This window comes from Myotis lucifugus, unplaced genomic scaffold, assembly GCF_000147115.1.
Source record: "Myotis lucifugus unplaced genomic scaffold, Myoluc2.0 scaffold_277, whole genome shotgun sequence".
Lineage (NCBI taxonomy): Eukaryota > Metazoa > Chordata > Mammalia > Chiroptera > Vespertilionidae > Myotis > Myotis lucifugus.
The window spans coordinates 1,161,795-1,185,995 of record NW_005871325.1 but is presented as its reverse complement, the minus strand read 5'-3'; the positions used below and the strand labels follow the sequence as shown (position 1 = coordinate 1,185,995).

Here is a 24,201-nt window from a genome sequence, read left to right as displayed (position 1 = left end):
ATCAGTGCACTCTCTGGCAGCAATCACATCTGAAGCACACGGGGTTGCTATCCTTGGCAGTAGCGCATGTAACTGGGATTTTGCAGAGCCCTATTATTGTCAGACCTAATAGCTCCAACCTGCTCCTACACCTGTGAGCTCACTTGGACTTTAAATGTGACTTAATCTCAGGTTATATCAAGCCGGCTATGGAGTTAATGGCTAAAACCTGGTGGCTGAAATTATGACTTTTGTTTCTAAAAATAAGAGGTTACCAAGGGTTCAACATGGTGTATGATAAGAAATGCAATGGCGTGTCTCTTAGCACATGTATTTTGATAAAAGGCAGATTCCAGACATGAAATCTGTGCATGGCATATCCATCAGGTAGCCTTTCTTTTCCTGTATGTTTTCACCTCTCTTCTTTGCTCCCTTTCTTTCCTGTGACTGTCTCCTCTCCTCTCATCCCCACTTCCACCCTTCCTTGACTCTTTCCATTGGCGGCGCATGCTTATTTCCCTTCATTCTGTTCTTGCTCCTTTTTACTGACACGCACTTACATTTCACTTGCATTTTTTTTCTTTTACGTACCAGCTATTGAGAGAAGTTTTGAAGGGGATAACCATGTGAATATTGCTGGCTCCCTGTTGCCCCAAGCATACTTCATAGCGAACATAGGCCTGACTATAATTAGGCAGAGGAAAAAATAGAAGGAGAAGACAATGACATCAATCCAAAAGGCTGTAATTACATAGAAGAATAAGGGATCCCTCAACTCCTCTCTCCTTTCTTCCTCTTCACCCCCTAATTTAAAACCTATAATTCTTCCTTTCTTTCCTTTACCTATAGAGAATTTAAATGGCTTTTTTCAAATATGAAATGTACCATGACTAAAGAACAGTTTTATATAACAGTCTTTTAATACATAGGCAAATAGCTCTTCATTGTTATCGATATGTTACTAATTAAGCTGGAAAAAAGAGCTCTACACCCACCTAAGCAGTGAGTAATATTGGGAGCTGCAGGAGCTGAGAGTCTTGAAATTATATAAAAGTACACTTTACATCAAATTTTCAGGTTACTCCATCTTGTTAATGAATCTTTTATGACTTTTTATATCTTGTACAGTGTGATTAGGCCCAGAATTTGTTTGGTGCACAGTGTTACCCTTTAGTTCTGCAGTATCTATAAATAGCTTAATATAAATAACCAGAGGCCTATTGCAGGAAGAGATTTGTGCAATAGGCCTTCCTTTCCCCTGGCTGCTGGCACCAGTTTGCCTCTGGCACCAGGGGCCCAGGCCTTTGCTCTGGCTGTGTTCTGGCCAGAGCCAGCCCCGGAAACATCAGGCTTTGCTGCTCCACCGGCCCCGGAAACATCAGGCCTCGCTGCTCTGCTGGTCCCGGGCCGTCAGCCTTCGCTCCACCGCTTGGAGCCTACGTATGCAAATTAACCACCATCTTTGTTGGCAGTTAATTTGCATATTGCGATGATTAGCCAATGGGAGGTGTAGCGAAGGTATGGTCAATTACCATGTTTGTCTATTATTAGATAGGATTAGCTAGATTGGGATCCTTACCTCCAGCTGATGAGATGTTCTCCACATTTAATTTAGGAGGAAAATCTTTCCCCTACTTTTAGAGAACTACAGATTAGAAAACTGAATAAAACCAATCTTCCCTTTTTCTAAAGCATGTCCTGCAGCAAAGACAGCTCAGGTCCAGGTTGAGGAAACATTTTACATTCAAAAATTTTAACAGCCAGGAAAGATAAATGGAAGCTCGCAGGGAAATCAGTGAAAAACATTTTTATCAAATGATAAGTCTCCAGCCTGCATGAAGTAAGCATGACAAGATGGCAAGAGAGGAGGAGAGACTAGTCCAGTGGGATAAAATGCTGAATCTTTTATTTCATTGGCAGGAAATAAGGTTAGATTCATAGATCTAATTCATGGTAAAGAAGGGGAGAGGAGTGATCTGTTTTGAGGATAGAAAGGTAAACTAAAACTGGTTTAAACATGGCCACTAGTATTCTGCTGCCAGAGTGGGCCCCAGATAAAGCTGAGAGCTGAAACCCGCAAAAACAGCTGGTGTTGCTTTAGAAAGAGTGCCCTCACCAAAACAAGCCACAGGGATGAATTTCCCAAACCTCAGCACAAGTGCCCTCAGAGAAGTGGAGAGAATTCTGTTAGCAAATGGTCATTGGCAATTCCAAATCTCTGAGGGAGGCCTTGACCCTTGTTAAAAACAAAAATTCAGTTGAATAAAGTTGATTATCTAATTGGATTTATTCAATGATTCATGAATCAAGCAACATCCTATCTAGAAAGTAGAGAGCTACTCAGAAGCTGTACAATATGGAAGGCTTTTATAGGCAGAAACTGGGCAGAGCAAGAAAGTTATTAGCCACACACACCCCAAGAAAGAAAGAAAATAAAAAGAACTGTTTCATGAAAGAATATTTTCCCTTAGGGAAGGTAGGGGGTGAGTTATCAGGCAGGTTGCCTAAGCTTCCTTTGGGGGATGATGAGGTTCCATGTGACAGATTACTCATTGGTGCCACCCAGAAAATTCCAGACTGTCCAATTAAAATATCATTCCTGGAGAATGTTGAAACTACAGTTAAGTCAGGTATTAAGTCTAAGTTCAGTGTCATGGGCTTTGGCATAAGTGACTCCATTTTGAGCCCCTGGTTCTCTCTTTAGCATGCTTTTCTCATGTTATTCTCTCTCTCCATTCCCATGCTCGTTTACTTTTATGACAGCTATACAATCTATTATTTCCTTTCCTTTCAGAGGTCTAGAGCAGTGGTCCGCAGTTTGCCGACCACTGGACATGCGGCTCTTTGGCCCCTTGAGTGTTGACATCTCCACTTGGTTGTCTTATATGGGTCTCAAACTAAGTTCCAAAATGAACTCACATCTATAATCTTCATAACCAGCTCTACTTTCTGCAAAAGTTACAGTGGCCAGGAGAATGAGAATCATTCTGGAAATATCTGTCTTTTGCCAATTGCCCAGCTATCTTATTTTGGGTTTCCTAGAAGTGGAGACTGAGACAGGGACTTGGCTACAGAAGACATTCTGTATCAAGGGTGACAGTCCTTTGGAAACTGCCAGTCACTGGCTTAGGGTGTGGGTATGAAGAATGAAGGGTGGTATCTAACTTCCAAGCAGCTTCTTGAATTTCTCTGTAGAAGAAATTGGCTGTGAGCCTAGCAAACAGCTTAAACAGTGCTGGTCCAGTAGAGGGGACTTGGGTGGGGCACCACAGCATTTACTCCACCAATTACATGAAATTCATCACCAACTTTTATTTATTCAAATTCAGAAATAGTTATTGATTCAGTGACTCTCCTCTGTCACACTGCCATCACTCTTGGCTAAGGCAGTAGTTTTTCCTCATCAAGACCACTCTAACTTTCTCCTAAGCATTCTTCACACATCTCCTTGTAGGCCTCCACAGAGCAGTAGTGGCTCCTTCAAAAAACAAAATGAAACCACAACACTGCCTTACTTAATAGTTTTGGGATAAATTCACAAATCCCATAAAATGGCCAATATGTAGTAGGATCTATTTTGTGTCCACCTCTCCACCCACTTCAGTAATGATAAGTCCATCCAACCTCATTCTACGTTTGCTCTCATAGAACACTAGAGTTCCCTGAAACCATGAAGTTGCTTCCTGCTTCATGGCCATTGTGCATGCTGTTATTTCTCCACTAAACCATTTTCTCCAGATAAAGCTAGTTCTAGATAAATTTCATTGTCAGAGGACCCTCCCCTTGCTTCCTGCACTAGATTTGAGCCTCCATTTACCTACTCTCACAGTACACTGCACTTTACTTCTGTAGCACCCTGTCAGAAATACAAGTGTGTGTGTGGGTGGGCTTACCTATTCAAAGTGTCTATCTCCTTTACCCTACAAGACTTTTAAGCTCCAGGAAAGTAAAAACCTTATCTGTTTTATGTTTGCTACTCAGTCCCCCTTCTCCAAAAGTCCTTAACACAAGCTAAGCTTTCAATAAATATAGGATGAGAAAAAAAATTAATAAAGTCAAATGCATCTGGGATAAGAAGGCCAAACCAGAATTATCATGGCTGTTCTTATCTGAGCTCTATGAAAACTGCATGTTTCCAGCTGAGATGCATTTAAAGCTGTATTAAGGCAGTACGGATGTGCCCAAAGAATCTGTATTCTGTTGGTTAGGAAAAAATCTGAAAACTTTTTCATAAAAACTGATAAATGCAAGCCTAGTGTCAAATGACAGAACTAAAAGAATTTAGTAACAAGTTGGATGTCATTTATCAAAGGGGAAGCAGCCCATGGGCTGGGGGAGTGCAGTGCCTCACAGCAGCGGGCACGCTTCCTGAGGGGTTTGGGGGAAGAGAGACTGTTACAGAGCCCCGGGACAGGCCACACGGAAGCAGGCATGGTTGGCTGGAGGGCAGGGTTTCCTTAGGAGGCCAGCAGGTCCTGTTCTCCAGGGGCAGGTGAGCTAGCCAGAGTTGGAGGATTCTGATTGGTGTATGCTAGGCTTCCTTGACAGGTATTTCCCATACGTGCTGCCTAACTTAGGTTTAGACTTGCGATGTGGGCTGGGACCCGGGGGTGGTCTCCCTCCATGTTGTGCGTCCCAATATACAAACTAACTTTATCACTCATAATTATAATAAGAGCTAATATCTTAAGTGATTAATATTATATAGGTACTTTCCTAAGCACCTAGTATATATTAACTCCTGTAATCCTCATTTAAGTTCAAAACTATTATTTTCCCAAGCTTACCTTTGAAGAAATTGAGACCCAATGAGTTTAAACAACTCACTCAAGGTCATACAGCTAATAATGGTGAAGCCAATATTCAATCCCAGGACGGCTTTTCTAAACAGCCACACTCTCATCTAGGATACCCATCGTGTAAGGTTTAACAGAGTGAACTTTATAATCAGAAATACATATTTCATTTGCAGCTCTAATAATTTACTAGGTGTATGGTCTTAAGGAAGTCATTGAACCGCTCCAAATCTGTTTTCTTTTCAGTAAAATGGAGGCAATAAAAGCATCTGCCTCCCAGGCCAGTATTTAACACAATGCCTTTTAATTATTAGGCGTGTGTTTGCAGGTAACAGAAAGCCTAAATTAAGCTGGGATAAGCAATAAGGAGAAATGTTCGGCTCATTCAACTGATAAATCCAATGTAAGATGAAATCCAGGCAAGTGTTAGAACGGTGTTCCCCAGGACTTGGGATTTTTCCAACTCTGTTCTTCTGCAGTAGCAGCCGAATCTGGATCCCTTCAGGATTTCATGATGGTGGCTATAAGGGTGCTGTCTCCTTGTCTGAGTGAAAGTGTTTTTCCTCCAACCACCAAACAAATTCTGGGGATGGAAATTCTGTGATTTACTCTGTTTGAGATAACTTTGGTCAGGAATCAAAGAACACAGGAGACTACCAATAGATCAGTGGTTCTCAACCTTCCGGCCCTTTAAATACAGTTCCTCATGTTGTGACCCAACCATAAAATTATTTTTGTTGCTACTTCATCACTGTCATGTTGCTACTGTTATGAATCATAATGTAAATATCTGATATGCAGGATGGCCTTAGGCGACCCCTGTGAAAGGGTTGTTCGACCGCCAAAGGGGTCGTGACCCACAGGTTGAAAACCACTGCATTAGATAATCTGGGTGACTACTCATTGGGGCAAGAGGACTAGCAGCACAGAGGGCAGTGTGTGATCATCAGAGCTCTCCTCAGAGGCCAATGCCACCCAAACCTGTGTTTTCAATCCCATGGAAAGAAGGGTGGCTCTCCCAAAGAGCTTCTGGATGCTGTGGACAGAAATGGTGTTAGACTGACAACTAATGCATTTTTACTAAAAAGTATTACTCTTACAATGTTTTTGTTATTAATATAAATGTCGATGTAACATAATGGAAGCTGACAGTTAGGGCTACAAAACTGGTTCTATTTAAAAAACAAACCATGAGAGAGTGACAGAAACAGAGAGAGAGAGAGAGAGAGAGAGAGAGAGAGAGAGAGAGAGAGAGAAGGAAGGAAGGAAGGAAGGAAGGAAGGAAGGAAGGAAGGAAGGAAGGAAGGAAGGAAGGAAGGAAGGAAGGAAGGAAGGGAGGAAGGAAGGAAAGAAGGGAAGAAAGACTAGTTCATGTAGTTCCAAATCCCTAAGTCCCAACTCTCAGTCTTGGGCCTTCTCTGGCATATACTAGTATATACAAAAATCAGATAGATTTTTAAGAAGAATTTCACTTTTTAAATCTAATTTTGATGCCTGTTTGATGAAGAGTTCTATTGTTATTGGGATTTATGAAGGTTTATTTTTACTGTAGAACTAGGAAAGTGTTCCTGGCAGAAGCATTTTCCCCTAAAGCTATGCTAAACGCTTTTTATCATCACCTACAGAGTTTGTATGAAAGCCTTTTTTCTCCCTATTGAATTCATAAATGTTCCAAAACACTTAGAAAGTATCTGTTGTATAAACTGTTACATTTGTCCAATTATTTAGTGAAAGAGGAGTCATTTTGTAGTTCAACTGTCATATGGAATCACACACTGAAACGCTAAGAGTTTATTCTCAAAGTGGGTTAGAGGCTCCAGATGCGTAGTTTTTAATGTCAATATATTTTACTTAAAGAGGTATATTTGGATCACATAAGAGGGGTACTAAAGTCACATCATAGTGAAGCTTGGAGGAGATTACCCTTATATAGGAGAAGTTGTATTCACCCTTCCAAATCCCATCCCAGAAAAATGTGCGGGTATAATTGAGGGCCTTCTTCATCAATTTGAAAACAATGCTTTCCTAGACAAAAGGCCCAATTTAAAATGCCAACTCCACCACGGATTCTGTAAGATGACTTTACCCTGATTACCCTTGAAACAACTTTTCCATTTGTAATGGGGAGAAATTCAAAAAACACATAAAACCACATTTTCCTCCTACAGGTCAGAATTTCATATCTTAAGTTTTAATTTGAAATAATCTAATTCAATACTCTCAAGAGAATGTAGAAAATTATTTCTGTTGCATTTACAACAAAGCTATTCAGCAACAGAAGAGTTCTTTTCCTATATTTATAATCTACTGGATCATATGCTCACACTAAAGGTCCATTAAATTTCTCAGGAATAATACTTTGCCACTTTTTTGAAATCTCAAAAAATTCTATATTTACTTTCTGTGAAGATCTTTCTTTAAAAATAAAAAGCATCACTCCCTTCCTTGCTCGTGTTAAATCCACACATCAAATTTTGGCATGGTTAAAAATATCTAATGACTCTGAAATGTGAGTGTTTTTTCCCCTCAGTTTGGTCTTATCTCACACCAAGTCATAGTGCTGATATTTTTTTTCTTTCTTCATTCAGCGAACACTTATTTCGAACCTACTGTGTGCTAGAATCAGGCTGCAGGCTGGACTAGTTAAAGCCCTTTATTTAGATTTTATAATGTCTCTTGTGAGGGAGGCCTCTGCACTTACTGAACTATAATTGCCTTTTGGTTATGTAAGACTGATTTAGAAGAGAAAATACTTTCATTTACATACCTAAGTTTTCCAATAAAAGGCAAGCTGAAAAACTGATTTCTATTGCAAGCACACACACATAGACTAAAACATTTTATCAATAAAATCTAATTTTTCTCTCTAGGCTGGTAACTTTGCAGAGGGGGAATCTATGCAGGCATGCAAGAGAGAAAAGTTTTTATATTCTTTTATCAAAAGATGTATTAAGACAGACAGATTGAAATGCATCAGTTTCTAGTAACCAGCAGATGGTGCTTTTAGTAATAAGTTTATAAAAGGTTACTTGAATATCTTGTCTGTAGAGTTTTTTTGTTTGTTTGTTGTTTTAATAAAACTAAATGAGACACGGTGATATTTTGTCATGACATGAAGCAAATTCTTTATTTTTATTGTTAGTAATGTATATACTTACAAAGCTCAGCACAGCTTTTACAACACTCCTATTAGACACCTTCCAGATAATGAAATAAAATATTTAAAAATTGAAATGAATATAAGTATTATAACCCACTGATTTAATTAAGTGCTGTATCTTTATGTAGTTGGAGTAATTTAACTTCCAGCATAATTTTAATTAACAGATAAACTCACATGTATTGCTTTAACTCATGCTACTTTGATTTTAAATTTTCTTTGTTTGTAAAATAATCATTAAAATGTTAAATGACTCATATGGGTACAATCACAATGAAGGTAAATTCTTGATCTCTAATAAGAACAGCTGTATTAGCATTTGCTCTTGGCATGTTTTATTTGGTCTCTTTCTTTCAGTTCTGACCTCCATTTCTCTTAAATCAACTTATTTGTATCATGCACTTCTAGTTGGCCATCTCAAATTCTTTTTAGTTAGAAATTGACTTTAAATAAATGCACAATACTAGGCCATATGCGGTGTTTAACAGCATAATAGTAATTTCACATGAGTTGTTTGAAGAGATTAGCAAGGAAAACATATCAATTTGATTTTTGTGGAAGAATTGTACAGAACCATTTGAATTCATCACATTGTGAAGACTAAATGCATTTACAAAAGCATGAAACATTCTCCTTCCATGGCCAGTGTCTACTAGCTGAGAAATTAAGGATATTGATGAGACTATCCTACAACTCTCTTTTATCAGCTAAAATTAGGAAACTGCAATTACTTTTTTATTATTGTTTTTACCATTTTGTCCCTTGTTAGAGTGTCTTAAGCCTTTGTATTGTGCTCAATTGGGTCTCTCATTTTTGCCTTGAGTGTGAATAAACCCAGCTAATCTGACATTAATAAAGAAAAGGGAGGGCACAGGCGCTAGGGTGCCTGGAAACCTTAGAAAATAGCAAAATAGGAGTGATGGAGGGTAAATGGTGAGCCTAAAGCTACTGGCACACTTTCACCTGAAAGATCCAAGAGGTACGGGATTATATTTTCACCTTTTACTTTGTATACTTCCTTAAAAGTCAATGAAAAGAGAACTTGCCTTGTAAGTGGGTAATGCTAGATGGGATACTTGATGATGGTTTTCATAAAAGTCAGCAAAGTAGATCAGCCTGGGTTTTGAATCCCTGATTAAAAAGCACACATGAATTTTTACCTTTGGAGGCGAATAGGGCATCTTCCAGAAACAACAGATCTTGAATTTAGTAAACAAAATCTGCGCATTACAGTGACCTTAAAAAATGAGGCGCCCTTAGTTGTTTTTCTCTTTAAGTATATTTTTATTGATTTCAGAGAGGAAGGGAGAGGGAAAGAACAATGGAAGTATCAATGATGATACAGGATCATTGATCAGCTGCCTCTTGCACACCCTACATTGGGGATCAAACCCACAACCTGGGGATGTTCCCTGACCAGGAATCGGACTGTGGCCTCCTGGTTCATAGGTCGATGCTCAACCACTGAGCCTCTCCAGCTGGTCATTTGTCCTTAATTTTAAAGTCAATAAGCAATAGTGCTAATTATGAATTGTGCTCAAAGTGTGGCACTCGTTCAGTTTATACTCGTATTTGAGAACTTCTCACTACAAAATTAGACATGTTTAATCTTTCATAATTCCCAATCATTTTGACCTTGTTCCTACAAGACACAGGAGGAGGAGAGATGTGAACAAGTTGAAAGCATTCAAGAACTCTCATTGGTTTCTGAGTCAAGTAGAGGGAGGTTTTACAAAAAGGGGGAACTGTGAAAGAAGTGTTATTCTTTAAAATTACCCATTCTAAAATTATAATTATCACTGTAGTATCAAGGAAAACAGTAAACATACTGCATAAATGAATTGACACCAGCTGTTCCTTTACCCAAATTAGATAAACTATCCTATTTTAAGCCTAAATGACATTAAGTAAGAAAATGATTAGATTTGGGCTCTGTCCCTTAAAAATATTTGCCAGGTGTCATTTTAATTTTTCGCCAAAAGTAATGTGATCTGCAGCAGTTCTTTGGAAGTTTTGGGTCTGAGTTTATTTTCCTGTGGTGCTTTTAAGTCCATAAATGTTTAGTTTTGAACTTCTGTGTGTCTTCACATGAGCCACATGTAACAGTTTAATGATATACCATTTAAGCAGACTCATCATAAAACATGCTTTAAATGAAATTGAGTGCTAGAAATGAAAAGGAAAATGCTGATTTGGAGAGTAAAATAATAATACACTAGTTTTATATCCTCTGAGCAAATAAAATCCTTCATATTTGTCTTTATTAACATCATCCTCAACAAAAAATGAGTCCATTTACTTTGACAGTTCTTAGACAAGAGGCTGTTTTCAATAGCCAATATGTAATCAATGATTTTAACCTTTATCTATGTGGAGAACAGAAATAAACCAGTTAGTCAAAAGTATTTATTTAAAAAGTCAAATAAAAAAGATTGCCCTTCAGACTTTCATTAGCCCCTACCTTAGCATTGTCTTGGCTGACCTGATGTTTTATTGATTCTGAGGGATCATTAAATAGCATGATTTAATTTTATGAATACCACTTGATACCTAAATGTCTATTTAGGGATAAACTTACAAGTATAAAATATAGTGGGAATTTGCATGTCATCCTTGCACAGGGGCCAGGCTAATCTTCTCTGTACCATTCCAATTTTAGCATATGTCCTGCCAAAGCCCGAGTGCCCATCAGTAGATGAGAAGATAAAAAAGCAGTGGTACATTTACACAATGGAATACTACTGGGCCGTAAAAAAGAAGGAAATCTTATCCTTTGTGGCAGCCTAGATCAGTGATGGCGAACCTACGACACGTGTGTCAGAGGTGACAAGCGAACTCATTTTTTGGTTGATTTTTCTTTGTTAAATGGCATTTAAATATATAAAATAAATATCAAAAATATAAGTCTTTGTTTTACTATGGTTGCAAATATCAAAAAATGTCTATATGTGACACGGCACCAGAGTTAAGTTAGGGTTTTTCAAAATGCTGACACGCCGAGCTCAAAAGGTTCGCCGTCACTGGCCTAGGTGGACCTAGAGATTATTAAACTGAGGGAAAAAGCCAGTCAGAAAGAGACAAATACCATATGATTTCACATATATGTGGAATTTAATGAACAAAATAAGTAAAATAGAAACATACTCAGATACAGAAAACAGACTGACAACTGTTAAAGTGAAGGGAGGTTGGAGGACTGAGTAAAAAAGGTGAAGGATTAAGCAAAAAACAACCAAACAAAGAAAACACTCATAGACACAGAAAACAGTGTGAAGATTGCCAGAGGGAAAGGTGGGTGGGAAGAGGTAGAAGAGGGTAAAGGGGAGATAAATGGTGATGGAAGGAGACTTGCCATTGGGTGGTGAATATATAATTAAATACAAATGAAATAAATATAAGAAAGAATAGTTATACAATATTACTTATCTTCTTCAGTTGCTTCCAATGTTTTGTTAACATCAGTGTTGATTAATATTTACCAATGTTAAAAGTTTTTTTGATACTTATTGTCAATTGTCCTCTATAAAGATAGTCACAATTTCTATTTCCACCCCTGGTATATGAGAATATTTGCTTTGCCAAACAGTTTCCAACTGTGATGAAACATTTGAAAAAAATCTACACAACTTGGATTGCTGAAAACTAACATTTCACTGTTTCAACTTGCATTTTTTAAAACAATTTACGACTGACATGGAGTACCTGCTGATTTACAGATTAAAGTTGTAATTGCTTATTCAAGTCCTTAGGCCAGGGGTGGGCAACCTTTTTGTGAGTGCATGCCAAAACCAGCAAAATCTCTGACTCAAAATTCTTCTGCGTGCCGACCCTAATTTTTTGAGAACATGTTACGCCTACTTGATATCTCTTAAGGTGTACTTATGTGAAGAACCTTGAAGAAATAATAAAATTCATTTGAGCAACAAAAACACAGTATATGATGAAAAGTACATTTATTTTTTAATGTATACACGTACACTGATCGTCCGACAGAAAACTTTATGACTCCGTTTGATATTATCAGTGGGACTTTTGCTGCTGCATCACTGATGACAGAGATTTTACATCAGGTTTATATTTCGTGACCTTCATAGATATGTACAAGCTACTACTTTCATCTGTCAGGCTACTCCTATTACGAGACTTAACAAAATTCATCACTGAGAACAAAGATTCACAAGCGTATGTGGATGAAAACATGGAAAGTAATGCTGTTGCAAAGTTTTTTAAACAGAAAATGTTTTCTGGAATGGCATTCCAAGTCCTCAATAGTTCGTTTTCGACACTTCTCTCTGGTACTCCTGTCTCTAATCGCTTTTTTTCAATGTATTCCAATTCAACTCTAAGGTCAATAAATTTCTGCTTCCAAATTTAGCTAATCTGAAATTCAATCAACTGCATTTCAAAGTCAGCCATGTCCATGGTCTTAAAGATAACTTGTTATGTAAAATTATTTATTTATCTAAGATGCACCTACACTGAATTTATCTGAAAAATACAAAAGTCGATATGAAGAAAAAAATTGTAAATGGAAGGTTATAAGAGAGGGTTTCGCGTGCCAGCAAAAGTTACTGGCGTGCCATGTTTGGCACGCGTGCCAGGGGTTGCCCACCCCTGCCTTAGGCTATGCTGTTTCTAACTTTCACTGAGCTTTTGCTATGTACCATTCTTTAAAACACTTTACATACTTATCTCCTTTGATCCTGACAACCACCCTGTTTGGGAGGGACTATACATTTCATTTTACAAATAGAAAATTAAAGTTGGACCATGTAATTGGTCCCAAATTATAGGCTAAGCCATTCAAATCCAGAACCACTGTGTCTCTGTTTAAAAAAGAGAAATCTTACAAGAAGATGAGAAGACAAAATTGATTTCATTTACAATTTGAAGTAAAACTCTCACCAAAGCTAGGCTTTTACCATCCCGCAGAAACTATCAGAGAGGCACACTCTCTTGCTTGACAGTTACATTTCGAGGACATAGTTCTCAGATCCTTGTAAATGGCACTTCTGGCTTGTAACACTGGGAAGGGGCTTCGGGTAGAGAAAGGCTTTAAAATTACATTGCCCTTTGGATTAATTTGCTCTAAGAAAAGGGAAGTTAGGAGTCTAAAGTCAGAAAGAAACCTATCAAAAGTGTAGTAAAGCTGAGAACTTTAAGGCCTTCTTAGTCACTCACAATAACATTTGATAGTCAAAGATATTAACGCTCTGTTACTCATACTTATGGCAAATATTCTGTATTTGTTATAGAAAGATGAGAAACAACTGAGTGGAGGAAGACGTTTAATTAGACTAGTTATTTATATGTTATGCCAATGAGTTTGTTTTCCCCTGGTGCAAGTCCGTAAATGTTTAGTTTGAACTTTTGTAATTAACAGTGTGCTTTAAACATGTTCTTTGTAACTAATAGCACTCTACCATATCATACTAAATTTCTATTTGACACCTTATCAGTGTTTTATCATTAATATGGACCCCTACTAGTTCCTGTAGATTGTTTTCAACCTAATAATAAAAATGTATGCATGCTATTTACTATTCCAGAAAAACATATTTATCTTTGCATAAAATAGTAGCATATTTTTATTATTATTTTATAGTACATTCTATATTTTCTAGGTACTTTGTGTATAATTCTTTCAAGAGCCCAAACAGAAGGTATTATTTTTATTTCTATATTTCTGATAACAAATTTAATCACTGTGGTATTAAGTTTCTCCCCTAGGATCACACAGCAAATTATCTTGCAGAATAACTTTTAATTAGTAAGCTTGCCAAGTGTAGAGCATATGATGTTAAGTGAAAAAACTGTTTGAAAAATAAGTACGTTAGGATTCTATTTTTAGAAAACATATATATGCATATATATGTATGTATGTATGTATAAGGGGTTATAAAAGATCTGAACAATGTTTACATTGACTAGAGACAATCAATTTTATTTTTGTTAATATTTGAGCAAGGGTTATATTTTTAATATTATGTAATAAATATTTATTTTTAAAAGTTATGATTAATGTACCTTTGTTCACTGAACATTAAAGTGCACCAAAATGGAAAACAAACCCACAAAATGTACCTAGATTATGAGAAGCACTATAATATAAAGACCCTCTATTATTCTTTTCTAATATTTGAATATCAAGAAAACCAAATAAATAGATAAAACCTAGATGCTTTAAGTTACATTAGAGATAGAAAATGAACTTTGGTTCAAAATTGAGGCTAGCATTTCCCACTGCAAGGTTTTCTTCTCTCTCTCTCTCTCTCTCTCTCTCTCTCTCTCTCTCTCCTCTTTTTCATTTCACTATAGACTTTTGCAGTAAATAATGGATATTTGTTGAAAGTGGCATGTAATAATGATTGACATACTTTGATTTTGAGTAGAGTATGGTTTCCAAAGGAATTTCTATGTTATTGAGTAACCTTTGGGGAATCATTAAAGTTTATTTTATTATTATTAATATTATTATTATTATACAAGTAATATGTTGGTTTTATTTATTTCCGGATTAATACTTGGTCAACAGTATGTGGGATAAACCAAAGTAGAGGCGAGATAGGGGGCGAGAACGCCACACAGAGCCCTAGCTGGTTTGGCTCAGTAGATAGAGCATCGACCTGTGCACTGAAGGGTCCCTGGTTCAATTCCAGTCAGGGGCACATGCCCGGGTTGCAGTTGCGGGCTCAGTCCCCATTAGGGGCATGCAGTAGGCAGCCAATCAATGATTCTCTTTTATCATTGATGTTTCTATCTCTCTCTCCCTCTCCCTTCTCTGAAATCAATATCAAAAATAAACTTTAAAAAATATCGTGCAGGTGATCAGAATAGCAATAGTCAAACAGCAGATAATATGTGCTAGGCCTATAAAGAAAATGAAAGCTAATATGGGACAAGTGAGCATTAGGAATGATGCTCAAGTATGTCAGGATGAGGGGAAAGGTAGATAGGAATATCATAGCAATAGTTCCCAGGAGGCTGTTTTCTCATTGAAGGTAGGTTTTGATTTAAACAGTCTGACAATCTACCTCTATGATATGGGTTAGATTTTCCTAAATGATGGAAGAAAAAAAACAACCTAAAAGTATGATGTCTTTTTTTTTCTACAAATTTATTTACTCTAAAATGTATTTACTGTAGTTGTAGGCATACACCATTTTTTAAATAACTGTCCCTTTTGTTTTCATCACAGTGATCAAGAAGAGTTTTTAGTACTAAAACACTTATTTATTTTATTTTTTAAAAATATAGTTTTATTGATTTCAGAGAGGCAAGGATAGGGAGAGAGAGCTAGAAACATCAATGATGAGAAAGAGTCATTGATTGGCTGCCTCCTGCACACCCCCTACTGGTAATAGAGCCTGCAAAGGGGGCATATGCCCTGACCTGGAACCAAACCATGACCTCCTGGTTCATAGGTCAACACTCAACCACTGAGACACGCCAGCTGGGCACTAACATACTTATTTATGTACTCAGTCAATATCTCAATATTCTCCTTAACATTACATGATCTAAAAGAGCCATATCAAATATCTATTTTGGTTTTAGAGTTATTTAAGTTGGTATTTGTTTACATTTTTCTTTTCTTCAGAGTAGGTCAAGATTATTAGATGATGAATTTTCATTTACTTAGATGAAATTTTAGAAAGGACTTAAGGTTTAAGTCACAAAATAGAAGTGTGTGTGTGTGTGTGTGTGTGTGTGTGTGTGTTTAAGAACATATAGGTAATTATGCAAAGCTGAAATGATGGAAGTATAAATGTTATAAACTATAGTAAAATAAATGAGAATTTTTATATATTATCTAACAAAAGCTATATAAGTTGAGAAATATTTTTTGCTCTAAACATAAAATTTTTAAGTTGAGATTCAAAGTAGATAATTGAAGCTATGTGTATTTATCTAAAATTATCTAGTAATGTCAGCAATGTAGCACTGCATTTACATAATTATTTCAGTTATTGATGTAACTGAATGGGATTCAATAAAAGCATTTTTCACTGATTGAAGCAATCACAGTCCAGAAGGGGTCGAAATACAACATGAATAAGCAGGTCAGTTTTACATCATTAGAAAGATTTAAGTGACATCTAATTAGCACTAAGGGATTATATAGTTTTATAGAATAGAAAACACTATTGAGTAATAAATGGGAGAAATTCAGATTAATAACAGTGACATTCAGGTACTAAAATAGATTGAAATCAAACAAGTTTTAAAAGAAGCATCTCATGTTTCAATAGCTTGGGTGTCCAAGGTAGGGATTTGGGGTATGAGTGGAGGTTATGGGCACTCACTGACACTTTAATATTAATGGATTATTAAAAGGCATAACTGACTGTGCCTTCTAGTCATTTGTGGAATAATAAACAGAAAACTATCAGAGTCCAGTGCCCTCTACATAGATTGCCCTATATACATTTAGAATGGTCAGGGTAAGAGTACGTCAAAATTTACTTGCATTTCTCCTGACAACTCAGGATTTTCAGTTCAATATTTAGCCTGTACTCATTTTCTAACAAGGCTAGCTGGAATTCACAAATGTCTTGTCCTATCTGAATTTTTTTTAAGTCATGTCTGGCCTATACCTCAGCTGACAGCCAAACTCGTCTTCCCTTCCTAAGTGCTTCTTTATTCATGCTCACTCTTCCTAGTGACTTTACTTTGGTGGCCCATCATGACCGTTCAATAAACATCACACTTGCTACCATTTATTTAACCAATACATAGTACTTACAGTCTGATATATGCCATCTGCTGTGCTAACCACTTTACAAGTATTAACCCTTGTGATTTTCAGAAAAACCTTATGAGGGAGGACGTAGTAGTGCAATCACCTACACTTTAACATTGAGGAAACGGAGGACTTGAAACGTGCAGTTTCTTACAGCCAGTGAACAGAGTTAAATCCCAAGTATTCTGACTCCAGAGATCCAGAGATTATGCTCTGACCCTTGATACTCTGTTTTCTTCCATATCAACAACACCCACCCCTTAGGTGCCCCAAATTAATTCCTTCTGAGTCCCAGATTTCACCCATATCCTTTGAACCAGCAGACATAAGAGAGTTTTAATCCATTCAAAAATGATATAAAGAAAACTGTGTGTTGTTGTTTTTTAAAGGCCCAGGCATTTAAAGTGAACCTGAGGCACTGTTTTACAGTTACATTTGGATTCCATTGATTTTTTGCAAAAAGTACTCAGTACCCTCAAATAACTTGGGGATATTTTGTGGCAATATTTGCAAAGCTCTACTTAACAATGAAAGCCAAACTTTGCAGTCTACTGAAAATGAAAGGTCATACTGAAAATGAAAACGCAAGAATTATGGAGAGAGGTTTAAATCTTTCAAATATATTGTCATATTCTTTCTTTAAGAATAAGAGTTTGTTTTAGTTCAAATGATAGGCTAATCACAAATCATTTAAATATATGTGTACACACATAGGTATTATATACACCTACCACATATATCTATAATAATAAAAGTGTAATATGCTAATTAGACCAGGCGGCAGGACAGCGGAACAACCATCAGGATGACCTTCCAGACGGAGCCAGGGCTGCGAGGGCCGAGCCCCTTGCATGATTTTTGTGCATCGGGCCTCTAGTAGGTATATATTATGTGGTCATTGTTATCAGTGGGGTGCCTTCTGCATCTCCACCTGTTACCAGTGGAAGTGAAATTCTTGAGAGGTCGCAAGGAAAGGAATTTTCTGAGACTCACCTGGGAAGATGAGTGGAATTAAACCCCTGGGCTTTCAGGGTCCCATTTCCTTCCCTCCCACCATGGAAATGTCCAATATTGTCTTCGGCAGAGCTAGAATTAAGCCAGTGCCCAGAGTCTCCACTCCATATTAAAGCACAGGCCAGTCCAGCATCTGGCTAGCTTAGCTTGTGTCCACATGGCAGGATAGCTCACGGGTGAGTGCAGGTCATGGAGCAGGAGAACTCACAAGAGCCAGAGCACAAGAGAGTGGGAACTTTTTGTCAGGGGATTATGTATTCCCAAATTTTTTTCACAGGCTTGCCTGGGCCCCACCCTCCTAGCCAATGATCATTGTTCCCCAGGCTACACTGACAGGCAAGTGCCTCTCCTACCTCACTCTGACTTCACTGTGCATGCACCCATCTCTCCCTCTGACTTCACTGTGCATGCATCCATCTCCCCCTTTGTCTGATTCCTCCCCCCGGGGATCTGCGGGGAATGGACTAGCAATTCCCTGGGGAGCATGAAGCTGCAGTTTCCTGGTGAAGCTGCCCAGATGACCATGCTTCTAATGCCTGACCTTCCCTTGGCTCTCTTCCTATTATCAATATTAATAACTAGCTCATTGTGACAATAACATCATTATTATATCCATTGCTGCAATGCTTACTGTTATTAAAAATTAATTAATCATGGTGGTCTGGTACAGGTAAGTATCAACACATTGGTTGTAGTTGTCTGATCTCCCTTCCTGTAGCAGATGCTGGGCTTTTATAGATGGAGAGAAGCCTTTGCTGCCACATCCGACAGCAGTCTTGTGACAGATGTTCTGTGTGCAATAGAAAGAGCGCAGATGAAAATAACAGTCTCTCCATGCTTGTGAGTCCACAGCTGAAAATGAGCAGTTGTCCCCCTTCCAGACAACTGCTATCAAACTCATAGAACCTTGAAATAATTTGCAGCCTGCCCTGCACTAGAATGAGGCCCACATAGTCCTTGAGGCTGGCAAGCTCCACGTTACTGAAACACAGCCTGCTTCATTTTCCTCTTCTGAAAATTCCGCTGTTGGAACCAAAGATTATAAAACCAATATTAAGACCTACCTCGGTGATTTCGCTCATTTTTGCATTTTAATGTATTTTTTTGTTACATAAGTAATATATTTTCTTTATGGGTAATTTTTTAAAAGTAGATAATGGCAAAATGGAAGCCATTAATAATCCTAGAGATAACCATTTCTAATATTATAGTGCTTACCCTTCCAGACATTCACAAATGTATACACATACATACAAAACACATGCACAAATTTTAGGTACATAAAATTATAAGCTTAGCATACAATTTTTTAACTTCCCCTTTCACTTAATATTACCTAACAAAAATGTTTCTATGTTAATGGGGAGGAGAGGAAAACTTCCCCTCTTTTTTCTCCTGCTTCTCCTGGAATAATCAAATTGACATGGCACAGGTTAACAGGAGAAAATAAACAAATTTAATTATGTATGTACATATGTTTCCCTAAAGAATACCAGACAAATCAGTTGAAGCTTATATGTCTTGAGATAAGAAGAAGGGTGGTTGTGGTTGGGGACTTCAAATGACAGGTAAGGTAATTCACAGGGAAATGGAAAAGCAAATGTTTGGTAAATAAATGTTTGCTGGACCATCTTTAACAGTGAGACAAAGAGAGCACCAATCAAAGGGGCTTTCTAGGTTCCTCTCTATCTATCACACTCAGTTCATTTTAAACTATGGTTATCTGTGATGTTATCTCCCTTCTTGGGTAGGTCCTCTATCTAAATTATTTTAGGTGGATAGTCAGGGAGTCAAAGGTTCCTCCTGAGTCTTGTGATTTATTGAAAATAATCATATTTTGGGTTAAAATTCTGCTCCTCCAGGAATAAGAAAATTTTTTTTCTGTAAAGGGCAAGATAAGTATTTTAGACTTTGCTGGCCACAACTCTCCAATGTCGCCATTGTAACTAGAAGCAGCCAGTTAAATAAATGTGTGAGTGTGTTCCAATAAAACTTTATTTATAAAAGCAGGAAGTGTGCCAAAACTGACTGATAAGTAACAATTGTCCATTCTTGACTTACACTATTATTTTAATATGGGCATAAGTTTCCATGATGTGGATATATTATGATTTTTTTAAGCCTTTTGCTCCCATAGGATATTCCATGTGCTTTCATCGTTTGATTATTATAAAAACTCGTGCACTGCCAAGGATTCTATGGCAGGCATTCCTCCCAGTGCAGTAACTAGCATCCCTGGGGGGTAGCTTTCCTATCAATTAATAACTCTCTCAGCCTCACTGGAATTCTAGGCCTCCTTCTTAGCCAGAGGGCCTCTGTGGACTTTGGATTTCCTACACAATGTTGTCTCCAGAGTGTCCCATCCCATGAGAGAAGTTAATTACAAGACAGCCTTTAATGGGCGTGCTGTTTTATTATGGTCCTATTGGCACGCCACTGTGCAGACGTTCTGCAACATTTTTAGCATTTGAATGGTTATTTTACATAACTTGAAAGGTCCATGAAGTTTATTTCTCCTGTTTTCACATTTCCTAAGCCCTAGGAAAGGGAGGAAGAGGAACTCAGCCATTTGTCATTGTGCCCTTCCTGCAAGACCTGTTCATTTGATTTTTTCAGGATATGTTGATGTTCTAATATCATTTAGAGTGCATTATTTGAAATGTGCTCCAGCTTCTGCCTTTCTGCATTGGAAATGATGAATAAAGAATTTTCATTAAGCAGTTTTATTTCTGCCCTCTCATTTCTAACTCATATTATTCTTTTTTGTGACTGTGTTAATGAATAGAAATATTTAGGTTTTGTGTTCCTTTCTTTTAGGTATACTTTAGTTTAATTTGCAATTTAGGTGATCTATGCCAGGAGATTCTGAATTTTAAGTTGGACTCTTTTGTGATTTTTAGTTTGGGGTTAGTATTTTATCGTTGTTGTTTTTGAGTTAAAGTTTGTGTGCATGTTGCAGAGATTTAGAATGTGCTTAGCTAACACCCCAAATGCCTGAATATAGCATACTTTGATAGAGACTGCTATAAAGTAAAATAGTTTTGTCTAGAAGAGAATAGGTGTGTCTTATGTCAAACCTTGTCAATAGACATACATAGCTGTGATGATAGATGTGTGGATGATAAAAAAAATGTCAGAAAATATAATGACATTTATTCCCTCTCTTACATAGTGTGGCTTAAAGGACAGCATCCCACGATGACAGAACAATAAATAGAGGCTAATGCGTGTTATTTAAAATGATAAAGAAATACATACCTATAAAGCTCATATGAATATATGAACTAAAATTCTCAAAGTAAAAATGGCTAGGAAATTGAAACTGTCTGACATTTAAAATCAAGTAGCCTATTATTGAGAATTAGAACAGTAACCAATGTAATCATCAAAACTGAGTTAAGCTGGGCTGGTGTGACTCAGTGATTGAGCCTCGACCTATGAACCAGGAGGTCACAGTTGGATTCCCAGTCAGGGCACATGCCTGGGTTGTGGGCTGGATCCCCAGCAGGGGGTGTGCAGGAGGCAGATGATCAATGATTTTCTCTCATCACTGATATTTCTGTCTCTCCCTCTCCCTTCTTCTATGAAATCAATTATATATATATGGCTAATATGAGTTGGCACCTGTGATTCTGAAGGTTCAAAGCCCACACCCCCCACACCCAAACATCTAGCAAGGTAAGGTAGCATCTTGATCATGGAGGCCACAGCTTCTCTAGTTACTAGCAGTGGTTGCATCTGGAGTGGTATTGCTTGGAAAACATGGGAATTGACCAACAACATGCAGGAAGCCAAGGGCATCTATGAAATCTACAAATAAACAAGAAGCAGCAAAATCTCAGCATTGGCTCTACTGAAAATGGTGAGGCACGCCAGATCAGGAAGCAGCTTGGAAGTAATGGCAGATGCTGGGAAAGATGGATGGTAAAATGATGATCTTTGCGAACAGTTTTGCTTTGCCTGTAGAGGACGCTGTACCTGAGTAAATGCTCAGGCAGCTGCATGTGAGTACATGGCAAAGTGTATAGAAACCACCAAACAGGTTGGCCGCCTTGGAAATGCAATTGGCTGGTTTCATGGCCCCCCTCTTACTATGGCTGCTGGCTTTCTGGGATCCATGTCAGTACTCAGTTGCTCAATCAGCAGTTCCAGGAGCCATTCCCAACAGTGGCCATGAACCCAACAAGAACAGAATCTGCAGGGAAAATGAATCTTGGAGCCTTTAATACACACCCAAAAGGCTACAACCTTCCGATGAAGGACCTTCTGAGTACCAGATTATCCCACTTAATAAAATAGAAGACTTTGGTGTACACTGCCAACAATATTATGCCTTACTTAGAAGGCTCATATTTTGAGTCCTCTTTGGTTTGCAAATTGCTTGGGCTTTTGTGGAATAAATACTGGGTGAACATGCTGAGCTTCTCTAGCTTTCTTACTAATGCAGACACTCTCACCACCAGGTCTTTGATTTATCTGAAAAGTTAGAACAGTCAGTAGCCCAGCTGGAATGAGGGAATTTCACATTGCGTTTAGAAACACAGGACCGGAAGTCAGAAGACAAACTTGCCAAAGCTACATGAGACACTGTACAACTACCTTAGAAGCTATCCCTGGATTGGTGTTTCAGGTTTTTAAGGATAAACCGTTTAATCAAGTTAACACCTCTTACACAATCACTAAGTAGCACTTTTGCCTGAAAACCAATATGAAAAAAATTCTCAAGGAACACTTCTAAACCAGTTACCAAAAACCGGTTATCTGACTAGAAGTAGTATTAGGTGCTCTGAAGTGTCCTGAACATTAACATCCTGTAATAAAACTCTTTAAAATAAAAACAAAACAACAACAACAAGAAAGCACACATATGGAGTTTAAATGGTTCTTATTATACTGGGACTGAAAATGAGACAGGATCATACTAGTGTCTTTCCATTTTCATTTAGTATAATTCTCTAACCTGTGGACCTCTTACACATGAATTTGTATTGTATTTTATTAACAATGAAAGAAACATCCCATTTCATATGAACTATTTTATTATAAGTATTCATTTTTTAACAGTTTCCCTATAAAGAAGTAAATAAAATGCCAAAATCACGTGTGTGTGTGTGTGTGTGTGTGTGTGTGTAACAGAAGTGGCACGTGTTATATATATAACATTGAATTATTAAATTTTAAAAGCAAGCACAAATCATAAACATTATGTCATAAACAGAACAGTCTATTTCAATTTTTTAAATAAATGTTCGTATATGACATCTGGGATACTAGATAGATAAATATAATAAGAAGAACCAGAGCCAAGAAGGAAAAATCAGTAATTAATATTTCAGAACAAATTTCCAGTTGGTCTCTAGTCCATTTATATTTGCATCTATAAGATTGTAGAACCCAAAGTAGACTACCAAATTATATACAAGCAGATATAGCCTCTATTTTAGAAAAGTTATTTGAAATGACAGGTAGTTCTTAACTTTACTTTTAAATGATTAAGAATATTAGGAATTTCATCAGTTGCAGTTCACTGCTTGATAGTTGACTTTGTCATGTCATTTTTTTCTATCTCATTCCTTTTTATGTAATGAAGGAATTTTAAAAAAGACTTTATTTTAATATCTGTTCACATGTATTGAACTCTTTTCTAAGTATAGTTGTTTCTCAACTTCGAAAGGTAACTGCATCACAGGAAATCACATTATATTATCCCTAATTGGCCTCAGGTTATCTGCTTTGGGGATGGTAGGAGAGAGATATTAAGGATTTATCGGCTGCAAAAGCATTTGAATCCTAGTGATACCACATTTGCATACCGTTTTGGAATATACCGTCTTCCAGTGCCTCAGGTGCGAGTTAATGGAAATCATCAAGCTTAAGGTTTTGTGACACAGGGAGATCAGCAATATCTGAAAGCCATAGTTAACTGCAGTAGAACTGTTGCAAGCAGGTTGCACACCATCCTGATGGGAGGTCTTGTTTCTACAGCCTGTCATTGTTGAGTGACCCATCAGAGGTTTCATGATGGGAAAGGGCACAGCATTTGATTCTGTTGTTTGTTAAGATATAACAAAGACAATCAATGTTAAAATTCTTTTAGAAAATTATAACTTTATCTTAGCAATTTTACCTGCAGTAATTTATCTGGATGACCGAACAGCAGGCTGCGTTGGGTGACAAGGCCGGCAGGGGGGTTAGTGAGGACGACCAAATGACTGAACAGCAGGCTGCATGGGGAGACCAGGCTGGCAGGGGGACAGCTGGGGTGACCAGGCCATGGGGGGGGGCAGTTGGGGGCAACCAGGCCAGCAGGGGGGGGCAGTTGGTGGCGACCAGGCCAGCAGGGAGGGGGGGATAAGGAGTGACAAGACTGGAGGGGGGGCAGTTACGGGTGACCAGGCCAATGGGGGGGGGCAGTTGGGGGCAATCAGGCCAACAGGCAGAGGCAGTTAGGATGATCAGGCTGGCAGGGGGTCAGTTAGGGACATCAGGCAGGCAGCAGGTAAGCAGTT

The 24,201-nt window shown here is 37.8% G+C and overlaps 1 protein-coding gene, 1 non-coding gene and 1 pseudogene across 2 annotated transcripts in view; 2 read left to right on the top strand and 1 right to left on the bottom strand.

Annotated features, from left to right (window-relative positions):
* The window catches only part of LRRTM4 (leucine rich repeat transmembrane neuronal 4), a 661,549-nt gene that overhangs the window by 194,886 nt on the left and 442,462 nt on the right, over positions 1-24,201 (top strand). The window lies entirely within an intron of this gene.
* LOC111828072 lies at positions 10,512-10,620 on the bottom strand. The gene has a single exon (XR_002831838.1). It is a non-coding gene; the product is annotated as a U6 spliceosomal RNA (small nuclear RNA).
* LOC102437010 lies at positions 21,390-22,379 on the top strand (annotated as a pseudogene).